At 34.7% G+C, this 13,284-nt stretch overlaps 1 long non-coding RNA gene across 1 annotated transcript in view; it reads right to left on the bottom strand.

Moving 5' to 3' along the window:
* LOC131381831 (uncharacterized) overlaps positions 1–13,284 on the bottom strand; it is a 243,567-nt gene that overhangs the window by 121,544 nt on the left and 108,739 nt on the right. The gene's annotated exons all lie outside the window — the stretch shown is intronic.

The raw sequence follows: 13,284 nt of genomic DNA, 5'->3' as shown, positions 1-13,284 counted from the left end.
AGAAAGAAAGAAAGAAAGAAAGAAAGAAAGAAAGAAAGAAAGAAAGAAAAGAAAGAAAGAGCTCTCTCTGAGGGATGAAAGATGGAGCTTTGATCTCCAATAAATCTTTTACACTTCTAACTCTATCTCAGCTTCAATTTCCCAAAGAACCCAGCACTCCACAGTTAGTACCAGGAGTGTCCAAGAAAGCAAGTGGTAAGTCAGACGGGGTTTCATGTGCGGTGTGGGTAGTAAAGAAGATCCAATCCTATGGGAGTAGGCTGTGCCTTACCAGATGCACACCTTCAAGTCTCTGAAACTGATGTTCTCGTTGTAAAAATACCTTTGACGATGCACAGTAGTCCCCCATATCTCTCATCTGCAATTTGACTTTCCATGGTTTCAGTTACCCATGGTCAAGTATGATCTGAAAATATTAAATGGAAAATTCCAGAAATAAACCATCCCTAAGTTTTAAATTCCACTCTGTTCTGACTTGCATGATGAAATCTCTCACTGTCCCACTTTGTCCTTCCCAGGATGTCAACTACCTCTGTCCAGTGGATCCCCTCTCTAGATGCTGTCCTCCCCTTAGTCACTTAGCAGCTCTCTTGGTTCTCAGATTGAAAGAAAACATAGTATATGCTGGGGCTGGTCCTAACCAAGGTTTCAGTCACCACTTCGAGCCTTGGAACGTATTTCCCGTGGGGAAGGGGAGATTACTGTAAACTGTTTTATCTTACTATTATGTGACCTTAGCATAATGTTATAGATGACTACTCTTTCCTTAAAATATTATTGATTTTTGGTCTTAATGTTATCTCCTTTTCCTGTTCTTTCTGATACTCCCTTGTTCTCCACCCATCCAACTTTTACAGGACATTACTCTTCAAGGACTGCTCCTAGGTCCTTGCTGTAGTGAGTCCTCTAACCTCATGATTGTGTCATGCTATTTTCCACCAAGTAGCAAGATCCATGTTTTTAAAAATGTGAATAAGACCATAGCGTTGACTTAATTAAGGCCTCAGTAAATTGAAGTACTTTTCCAGCCTAGGAGGCCCAGCTTGACAGCACACCCTACTATCCTAATAATTCCTCACAGTGTGCCTCTCTTCCTCACCCACTTTGGGTTTCTTTCTGTTGTTTGAGTTTGCCATGCTTTTGTATAGTTCAGGGTCTTTGTCCATGCTATTTACATTGCCTATAATTTCTTTCTCCCCAAATTACTTATCAACCTGTTTTTTGGCTATCAATTTATTAGTTCCCTTAAATGTCACTTGTCAATATGAACATTAACTTGTTACTATGAAAATGGGTTAATATGAAAGTGTTAATATGAAACATTTTCATATTAACAAGTTGCTCCCATTAAAGTTTTTGAGTTCCGTTTTATTTCCTCTACAGCCTTTATTATATTTTGTAATTATTTCATTTGCTTGACTATGAATTATTTCTGCCTCCCAACAAAAACAACAATGCAAACCTCATGAAGACAAACATTTGTTTCCTATTAAATCCCTCGTCTATCACAAAAAAATTAATATAAGTTAATGAAGTACATGAATACATAAATTAATAACCAATTTCCTCCTTGGCCCATGATGTTTAAAGTAGGGTTATCAATACCTACCTAATTTTTTTGTTAAGACGCTTAGAGGAAATATATGCAAAGGACCTGTCACAGTGTCTTGTGTGTAGTGGTGTCCAAAATATGGTAGATACATTTTTAAAAATTAGAATTGCCAGATTTCCATTTGGCTGCCCCTCTCTCTTGCAAGACAGAGGTTTGTTCTTCTTTTTCTTTTGCCTGTTAAACCTCCACTCCTAAACTCAAAAATAAATTATAATTGCTGTCAATTTTGCAGATAAGTGCAATTTATGGCAAATGCAATTAGCAATTGAAAAGAATAACAAATTATAAATGGCCGGGCACAGTGGCTCATGCTTGTAATCCCAGCACTTTGGGAGGCCGAGGCAGGCAGATCACGAGGTCAGGAGTTCAAGAACAGCCTGTCCAATATGGTGAAACCCCGTCTCTACTAAAAGTACAAAAATTAGCCGGGTGTGGTGGTGCATGCCTATAGTCCTAGCTACTCGGGAGGCTGAGGCAGAAGAATCACTTGAACCCTGGAGGGAGAAGTTTCAGGGAGCCAAGAACATGCCATTGCACTCCAGCCTGGGCAACAGAGCAAGACGCCATCTCAAAAAAAAATTACAAAAAAGCTACATTAAATAAACTCCAGTATTTATTTATTTATTAGATTCATTCAGGCCAGAGTCGATGGGAAGATTATTTATTTTCCCCAAATGACCAGCAATGAAACTTTAGAGTAAATCCTAAGTCAAGCCAAGCCTAACCTTGTCACTGGGACAAACCAGAGCAGAGACTGTAGAAAAACTTTAATAGTTTTTCTTTAGTCTGTTTATCTATAGACACAGCTGTTTAAGGAAACCAGGTGGCCTGAATGCCACAAATTGCCTAACTCTCCTGACCCCATGCCAAATATCAGACGTCCAGGCCTGCTAGATATTGGTGCACACCAGAGCAGGTGACCTTCAATTATTGTGGGATCATTAACATATTATTATAACACCAAAAAGCTCTTCCCCAATAGAAGATTGCTGCCATTTTGTGTACACATGATGTATGAAGAAGCATGTCATTAACTGTACCTGAACATCTGGAACTCCACCCTGTACATACTTACATTCCTACCCGAACCTGCATCCAACTCTTTAAAAATCCCATACTTCCCACTGCCCGGGGAGAAGGTGCCTTTGGAGCACAAGCTCCTCTTCATTCTTTGGCCACTGAATAAAATCTGATTTCCTTTCCAATTGAATGTTCTTTGCAATCAATATATAGTAGGAAAGGACCAGAGCTTACTGGTGAAAACTTTTCTTCTTTAAGTTTTTAAAAATACTGGTTTGCAAAAGTGAGGACGCTAATTCTTCAGGACTTCTCTCTCTATTTTTTTTCTGATCCCTATAAGAATCGGCATGTGCCCATCATCACATGAATAATCTCTCTGAATAAGAAGGCACCTCAATCTGCCTTCTTAGTCAGAGGACTATGGCTGATAGTGCTGGGCAACAAGAGCAGGTAAAAGGGACACGATCGGAGAAGGGTCTTAGAAGCAACTCTGAATGAAAATCATAACAGATTTGCATTTTGTAAAAGCCTAACATAATGGGCCTTGGTTTGTGTTTTTTCTCCCCCACCCTTTATTTATAAGACAAAGCATGCCTAATATTCAATAGTGATTCTTCTAGACGTACAGTACAGTTGACCCTTAAACAACATGGATTTGAACTGTGCAGGTTCACTTATATGGGGATTTTTTTTCAATAAAACTTCTCAATGTGCCTGCGTCTCCTCCCTCCCCTTTCACTTCCACTTCTCCCACTCCTGAGACAGCAAAACCAACTCCTCCTTTTCCTCCTCCTCTTTAGCCTACTTAATGTGAAGACAGCAAGGATGAAGAAGTATATGAAGACTCACTTCCATTTAATGAATAGTAAATATTTTCTCTTCCTTATGATTTTCTTAAAAATATTTTATTTTTCTCTAGCTCACTTTCTTATAATAATATAACACATATAACATGCAAACTATGTGTTAATTGACTCTTTATGTTATTAGTAAGGCTTCTGGTCAACAGTAGGCTATTAGTAGTCAAATTTTTGGGGAGTCAAAAATTATACATGGATTTTCTGCTGCATGGGAGTTGGAGCCCCTAACCCTTCACATTGTTCAAGGGTCAGCTGTATGTCCATATAGTAACATATCGATATACACATATATGGTAACATACCTACTAGCGCCATGGCTGTTCTGGTCAAGAAATAGCTTTCTGTCACTCAAATACTCTCTCAGACATTGGCACTATCAAGCATTTTCGAGTATGCGAATCAGTTTACCAAGAGAAACAAATGATTTCTGATCAACTTATACAAAACTGATGCCAGATGTTCAGATAACCAGAGAGTAACTAGGCAATTTAATGCTTGCTTTCTACAGTAGAAAAACAAATGTCTTCCTTGACTCTAGTAAAGGTAAGTTGCCTCTCTTGACCAGTAAATATTTCAGTTGCAGCTTTGTAGCATAGAAATGCTTTTCCCTTATCAGCATTGTGATGAGGCTTTGTTCCCTGGGCAATCTTTTCTGTCACTGAGGAAGCACCCCATGAAGCCTGATTAATGTTGAAATGAACCAGTTCCAACTGAATTTATTTCCATTGTACCACTTACAATAGTTTCAGATTATCTTTTTTATACACACTCCTTCTCCCATAGGATCCTGTAGAATAGAGTAAGCAGTGTGGGCAAGTTCAAAAATGCTCGGCTGCTGAGAAATGTTTTCTTGCCTGAAATGTCTCTGTAGTAATGCTTGCTGAAAACGCTGTTAACACAAACAATTCAGCAATCTTGGTATTTACTCACGTATTTGCTGGCAAATATCAGTATTTCTTGGTAAGAATGGAAAATTACATTTCTTAATTTGTAATAGTCTTGTTGGGGGGTTAAATTAAAAACTATTTGCCTGACAGACTATAAAATTCCTTCAAGTAATACATTTGCTTAATATTAAGCATCTGATCCTTCCCACATAGTAAAAGTTGACTCCAATATGCATGCTATTGAAATATAGCTTATGGAAACAGCAAAGCTAATGTAAAGGACATATAAGACGTTCAAAGTATAAAATTATTTCTATGTATGTATTATGGAAGGTATTTTTGGCAAGTCAAGAACCTAATATAATCTAAATGTATGTTTATCAATGTCATTCCAGTTCTAGTTGATTTAAAGTACAGTATTCAAACTCTCTTACTTTCCTAATTCTGGACATGGCCTGAAATCATGTGATAAAAATGGAATAATGGTTTGGGATTTGTTTTTCTTTTCTGATAGATAGCAGTGCTAACATATATTGAATATATGAGGCTAATAAATACTTTTTATGTGACAGAAGGAACCAGGTCAAAACAAAAGGTAAAGTGATTTTAGATTTGCTAAGAGGAAATATGATTCTTTCAGTGAGACAGAAAAGAAAACTAAGTAAATAATACATTCACAAGTAAACAGAAGATAAATAGATTACTTATATCCCTAAAGAGCTCTGAATTCTGGGTGGAGGATGCTAATTCACTTCTTGAGAGTATTCTCGACAGACTTTTGATTTTGTGTGTTTTCAGAACAACCAAATTTTATGTTAGAAAATATTGATTTAGCTCTTGAGAACTTCCAATAATAAATTCCAAAGTTTTCATTATTTCTTTAAGCTTGCTAATGCTTTATTATTATAAGATGTGTCTTGTGTTATCTTTGATCTTTCTTACTCATCAACTCTAGGTATTATCTAATCTTCTTGAGACAGTAATGCATTTGTTATCTCAATTTTCTTTTGTTGCCTGGAACAAATATTGGCTCAAAGATGCAAATCTGTACAATTAAATTTGAGGGAAAAAAGATTAGTACATTTTCCTTTAACACTCAAATGACAAGGGAAAGAAGCAACAGGCACCAACATGTCTTCTTGAAGTAATCTGTACTAGTCAGGTTCTTCCTTCATCATATCCTTTTCCTGATCCGCTTAATGGAAAGGAATGGGACTTTCCTTTGACTCTCTAAAATAATACCTACATATGTTTACACACATGTAATATCTTGAAGTAAGCCTACTTCCTTCATTGGTTATTAAAATGCATATGCTTAGTTTAAGTTAAAATATCAAACTATGTATCTAATGTTCATTAGCTTTTCTTTGAACTAAAATAGTGCAAATTCCTCCAGAGTGCTTGAAAATAATGTGTTCTAGAATAGGATATGCTCTCGGTCTACGGTTTATATTTATTCTTATGTTCCTCTTCAATATAATAAAATATAGTATAAATAGGTTTATTAACCTTGCTATAAGGATCAGAGCTTATTCATTAGTAATGCCCAGACTTAAGGGACTAGCAATTTTGGCATGTTTGCTTAGCTCACATGTCTGAGCTTAGATGGGAAAGAAAAGTAGGCTCTTAACGTATTAGCATAGAAAACTGTGAATTTTAATTTATTGGGATTAACATATACAAGTTAATTTTCGCTCTCTTGGTTACTATTGTAGATAAATCAAAGCTCAAGATTTGGAAAGGAGCTACTTTCCCTCAGCACATTGAGCTTCTTAAGCAAATACACACTGGGCTACAATGAATGCTATCCATTTAAGGAAATGTGAAAACAGGACTTTAGAATTTCATTTTTAAAATGCAACCTATTATATATTGTTAATGTTTAGTAACTATCAAAGAATATTTGGTATGCTAGGTAGTTGGTATTTCAACACACTTTTCTATTTGTAGAAATACATGTAAGCCTATCTCTTTAAAGATTGTTTTTCCATTTGTTATTCCTCAGGATTTCATACATCATTTTATCTCATCCTCTATTGAGATAAAGTATTTTTATAGGGCACAAAAATTGTGGGTTGCATTTTAAAAGATTCTCTCAAATATTTTCAAATTGAATTTTCAAAGTAAGAATGGGGAAGAGATGAGTCACAAGCGTTCAGTAATGGAAGTAACTTCATCAATATTCTCATTTGACACAGGCATGAAAGGTCCATGTCTCGGGTCATATAGTCAATTATTGCTCATCTGCATTACCACCATCAAAATCAAAGCCATGGAAGTTTCCAGCTGATAAAATTCGTTTTCTCCTACTATTTTTATATATGTTTCTCAAAAACCTGAACCAAACTTCACTTCACATTACTTCTAATTCAGCAAATATTTAAATGGATTTCTACATACCATATATAGGATTCCACAGCTTTATATAATGGTGGTACTTTAATACTCCAGTGTAATTTTTAAAATTTGATGGCTTCCTATTGTTTTCAAACAAATCCTTCAGGGTAAAAATATAAATAGATGCAAAAGGGGATGGAGATTACTGACAAATGAGCTAAAGAGAGCAAACACCAAGCCCACTGTAGTAAATAGTGTGGGTTATTTTAATAGTTGTTCACATAATTCTATTTGGAAACTCCTTGCAACCTGCTGTCAAGTTGCAGATCACAATAAGCAGCCTGAATTTCAATAACAGTAAATATGCAGTGTGGCCAAAATGTGATAAATAATCTAACTTTTTCGAATGTTAAATTTAATTTTTGATTCCCATTGGATGGTACTGGAATGCATCACCTACCCTCCCATTGCATCAAAATTTCTGTCTAATATCAGAGAGAAAATAGGAAGTACACCTTGGAGGCCTGATTTATTCACTGGTAGCAGCAATTGGGTAGCAGTTTCCTGATAATGCATTTGCATAAATTATTAAGTGCCTCTCTCAGGTTCACAGAAGGTGACGTGGAGGACTTTGTTGCAATGGCTGTAACATGGCCCAGATCTTAGAATCATCCAGTTCTGCTTTTAAGATACATGTCTCTGTCTTTAAATATTTATCCTTTAAAAAATATCAGTTTTACAGCAGATATGTGTTGGAAGAGATTTATTCATGTGATAAAAAGATTCCTCACTAAATCAAAGGCTGCACCACATTTTACTATCTGGTTTCCTTGGAGTCACATGGTATTTTACAAATAATTTATTCTCATTTTTAGAAATTCATATTAAGGATTTCAAAATGCACCAATCCTATCCTTGGTTTTGAATAGATATGTATGTACCTAGATTTTCCACAGTTTATGTTCTACAGGACATACAGCGACATTATATATGGTTGAAATATGGGCAAGGAAATGGTCATCAGCAATTTGGAAATCCAGTCTAGAGAATTAAAAGTATTTTTTGCTTATTTTGAAATTATGTGATTAAATGACAAAATGAACATAAGCCTCGGTGGAGTGTAGCCATGGTATACTTGAAGAGTTTTTATGTGACAATTCTTTAAATTTGAAAGAACTTTCAAGCTTGCACTTAACTAAATACAGCTCTAAAATGGAATTATAGCCTTGAAATTAGAATACTAAAAACGCACGAGTGACTTATTCATGAAAAATAACTGCATAATAAGGCATCCATGCATTCTAATATCCAAATATTCTTTCTCAAATATTCAGCCTCTGCAAAATCTTCTCAATGATTAGATATCCATGCTTTAAAAGCTTTCACAGAGGCAGTGTGAGACACTGAATGAGAACTGCAATCTGGTTGTACATTCCTCTGTCTTGATTGTCATTGAATAACTAATATTTACACTGAGAATTCATATTATCAGTGACTTGAAATAAAAGAGCTTCTTGGAGCATTTTTCTTTTTAGTCATAGTTTTCTAAGCAATTAAAAATGAGTTAGAAGCTGCATTATAAATGGAAATTCAGAGTTTTAGAATCATACATTGTAATGCATTATACATTTCATAACAGTAATAAGTTCATTTATATGAATAAGGATGAATACAAGACTAACACAAAGACAGACTGCAAAGAATAGTTAGTGTATTATGATTTTGCATTTTATTGCAGAATAATGAATATTTGTTTAGCTCATTTTTAGCTAACTTAAAAGCTCACACAACATATACTTTTTGCATGCAAAACATTTTCACTGTATTCCATATTTAAGTTTACGAAACACTTTTTAAAAGTCTAGGTACTTAGGGTATGCTACTTAGGATACTAATGATATATTGTGTCAAAGCCATAGTCCACTTTGACTTCGAAAACTACAATTCTGTCCAAAGTTTCTCAGAACTTCTTAAAGTACAATAATGAATTCTATAAACATAGAGTTTGATGATAGAATTTACTGAACCGGCTTGAATACATATTTTATGTAAAAAACTTTCTTTTTACTTTCATTTTATATTGTTATGATTGTTAACAACAGGGTGAATTATTATATAATTGAAATTGCTTATTCACATTATAAAATAAAAATGGATGCCCTTCACATGTACATAGCTGAGTATTTTATTTATCACAAAACACACGGGATCCATTTATTCAACAAACAAACATTACTGACAATCTACTAAATGTCAATCATTGACTTAATCACTGGGGAAAAAATACCGTCCTCACAAATCTCAGAATTCTCTTCAGAAATATTATTTTCTATCAGAAAATAAGAAAGCCATGTGCCTGAAGTATCATCTTTGTATTAGTCCATTCTCACGCTGCTAATAAAGACATACCCAAGACTGGGTAATTTAGAATGAAAAAGAAGTTTAATGGACTCATAGTTCCACATGGCTAGGGAGGTCTCACAATAATGGTAGAAGTCATGTTTTACATGGCAGCAGGCAAGAGAGCTCGTGCAGGGGAACTCCCATTTATAAAACCAGATCTCAAGAGACTTATTCATTACCACCAGAACAGTATGAGGGAAACTGCCCTCATGATTCAATTATCTCCACCTGGCCTCACCCTTGGCAAGTGGGGATTATTACAATCCAACGTGAGATTTGAGTGGGGACACGGCCAAACCATATCCATCATCATAATGAAATATTCATAATCTTTTTGAAAAATCACTAGTAAAAATATATTAATGATTGATTGAAAACAGAGGAATCCATTTTCCTAGATGGAACTGATCTGCACTATTTTACTTTTCTTTTGTTTTGTTTACAGATTTCTCACTGAGAAACTCCCCATTTGTGGACTAATGGAGTTATTTGGTGTCACCCCACTAGAATATAAGCACACAATAGGTCCATGATACATATTTGTATGATAAAAGAAAGAAGCTATCAATCAAAACATAGCTTGTATATCAAGGCCTGAGGTCATAACCTTAGAGACACAGATTTAACTAAAAATATACCATAAAGGCAATCTTCTCTGATGGTTACTGTTTTCCTAATAGTTCCTTTATAGTTTTTATTTGCTACTATTTTGTATTTGAAACACTGTTTTTTTTGAAGTCCAAATATTTTTAACATTTTAAAAGAAACATTTTTTAAAAATCTGTGGGGATTACCAGGGGAGAATATTGAACCTAGCAATTTTTTGAAGAGGGTGCATTTAAACTTTGAAAATACGATTACAGCAGTATGATGGGACAGTGTCAAAATAGCAAGTCAATACTATTTATCAATCTATCTATCTACACAAGTGTATAATTTAGTAGTGTTGTTGACAATCTGATGGATTACTGTATAGGTAGTTAAGATAAAGAGATTGACTATGTTTGAGATATAATCATTTTGATTAAAACGTGGGGTACCACTGTTGTCCACAAAATTTAGGATTAGCCCCAATTAAAATAGTCCCATCTTATATATTTTTCATCACAAATGTATAGATTAGATTACTATTGTAACCCAAGAAAATAAAGGACAAAAACTGAACTGACTCTACCGAAGTCAGTTGGTAGATTTTAGGCTCACCCTTCACCTCTCGTCATCATCTCAGTAATTACATCAATTTAAACACACAAAAGGTGAAAGAATTTTTTTATTCATTAGAAAATAAAAAGAGGCAGGGCCACAATTTAATAAGAAACATTTACTTTAGTCCTACATGTTATTGGATTCCCAGTTTAAATGTTTAATTAGACATATGTATTTAAATATATTCAACTCTCCAAAACAGCTCCTTACTTTAAATTTCTAAAGAACTCATTTTCTCAATAATCAATGAATTCTTAATATAGGCTATACTTTATTGGTATGAATAACTTAATGAAATTACTAAGTTTACACATGTAGCATTGTACTTTTTGCCCTGTCAAACTCAAAAACATTTTTTGTAATATTGGGGCTGAAATGCCTTTTGTAGCCCATTCCAATCTTTAAAAGAATCAAAGTGAGAAAATATAGCACAACAATGTAAAATTAAATCATATAACCAGATTATCCCACAAAGCAAATCCACATTTCACAGTTTTTCTATTTGCTTTGGTCCATTTCCAGTGGGGCTAAGGAAGAAAGGTTATCTTCTTATGAAGAAGGTTGGGGAGAACTTGTGCCTTGGATTGTTTGGTAAATTAATGGAAATTACTAAAATTCCCAACCTACTTCATCTATGAAAATCTCATTTTACCATAAAAGAAACGCTATATATTACTCTCATAAAACGTATAATTCCAGATAGCTGAGTCTTACAGTTAATAATTAAAGCTTATTTAATTTGTAGTGGGAAAACTTTGTAATATATGGCGAAATTTCCAACCTTCCGTTGGCACTTATCATGTTTGCCCAGCAGTCTTTTTCTGCAGAATGTACACAACTATTGGCACTGTTTCAGATATATTCAATTCGCTAAACATATGGTTGATAACTACTGTATTATGCTTTTAGAGATAGGGACCCTTGGCAGATGAAGCTGCAATATCTGCGGTAGCCTCAGGCATATAATTGCTCCTTGATTTCTTTCCACCAGGAAAAAATGTCTTATTATTGTACTAAATGAATATTTTACTTTCCTGGCAGCCTGCAATGATAGCCAGACTATCTGTTTCTGCCCAAGGTAAAGTCACCCTTCTTCTTGTGGTCTCCTACATGTGATTATATTTTATATCTAATTCAAGACCATTCCACCTAAGAATTTCTCTTTTGGACACTATGTCAGGGCTGTGGTCTCCAACCTAGATTATAGTTATCATTTACCAGTGGAAGTTTTCAAAATGTGTCCAGTTCCATAACAGACTACAGATTCAGAATATTTAGATAGTTCCATTTTTAAAAAGGATTCAATGAAATGTTTTTGCTATGTGTTGTGTAAGTTTTTCCTTATATAAATAATTCTGAAATAATTTCTTATTTTTCTTTTGAAATAAAATCAACACTACATAAACCATAAATTGATTTATGCTCATAAATCATAATCATACATGTATTACCAATTCTACAGATTGACTTTATGTATTAATGGTATACCAACATAATAACACAGGAATCTTAATTATCAAACAAGTTACTTCTCATTTTACTAATTCAGATGGTAAGAAAAAAACATCCATTTATTGCTGCAAACATGAATTATTCATGTGTTAATGTAGAATAATTTTTACCTTTATGATTGTGCATCATAGTTGACGCAACCCCTTAGGAATGCCTGACAGTGGAAGTATTAATGTGACTAGGCATTACAGAGAATATATGTTTTACTTGAATGCATATTTTACAACTTGTATTTTATACTTTCAGTGATGTCCTATGGTAGAAAAATAAGTTATGGCCTATTTTAATTGTTGTTTACAGTTCAGAGACAAAATTACATAGAAACTATGCAAATGGAAGAAATTGGCTATGGCACCCACTGCTCATGCTCTGAGGCAGTATTCATAAATTTCATTAGCTTAGCTGTCATTTCAGCCCATTAAGTGAATTTAAGGGACTTAGAGATCAGTGCAATCCGGCAAATTTTCTGGATTATGTAAGCAAAATAAAAATTTAATAAAAATAATTTTAAATAACTTACTGTAATGTTCATATTGGCCACAAACTTTTTTTTTATTATACTTTAGGTTTTAGGGTACATGTGCACAATGTGCAGGTTTGTTACATATGTATCCATGTGCCGTGTTGGTTTGCTGCACCCATTAACTCCTCATTTAGCATTAGGTATATCTCCTAATGCTGTCCCTCCCCCCTTCCCCCACCCCACAACAGTCCCCAGCGTGTGATGTTCCCCTTCCTGTGTCCATGAGTCCTCATTGTTCAATTCCCACCTATGAGTGAGAACATGTGGTGTTTCGTTTTTTGTCCTTGCGCTAGTTTACTGAGAATGATGGTTTACAGTTTCATCCATGTCCCTACAAAGACATGAACTCATCATTTTTTATGGCTGCATCGTATTCCATGGTGTATATGTGCCACATTTTCTTAATCCAGTCTATCGTTGTTGAACCTTTGGGTTGGTTCCAAGTCTTTGCTATTGTCAATAGTGCCGCAACAAACATACGTGTGCATGTGTCTTTATAGCAGCATGATTTATAGTCCTTTGGGTATATACCCAGTAATGGGATGGCTGGGTCAAATGGTATTTCTAGTTCTAGATCCCTGAGGAATCACCACACTGACTTCCACAATGGTTGAACTAGTTTATAGTCCCACCAACAGTGTAAAAGTGTTCCTATTTCTCCACATCCTCTCCAGCACCTGTGGTTTCCTGACTTTTTAATGATGGCCATTCTAACTGGTGTGAGATGATATCTCATTGTGGTTTTGATTTGCATTTCTCTGATGGCCAGTGATGATGAGCATTTTTTCATGTGTTTTTTGGCTGCATAAATGTCTTCTTTTGAGAAGTGTCTGTTCATATCCTTCGCCCACTTTTTGATGGGGTTGTTTGTTTTTTTCTTGTAAATTTATTTGAGTTCATTGTAGATTCTGGATATTAGCCCTT

The sequence above is a fragment of the Hylobates moloch genome, unplaced genomic scaffold (assembly GCF_009828535.3).
Source record: "Hylobates moloch isolate HMO894 unplaced genomic scaffold, HMol_V3 SCAFFOLD_18, whole genome shotgun sequence".
Taxonomy (NCBI): domain Eukaryota; kingdom Metazoa; phylum Chordata; class Mammalia; order Primates; family Hylobatidae; genus Hylobates; species Hylobates moloch.
Note: the sequence above shows the minus strand (reverse complement) of the source record. Positions and strands in the feature narration are given on the sequence as shown.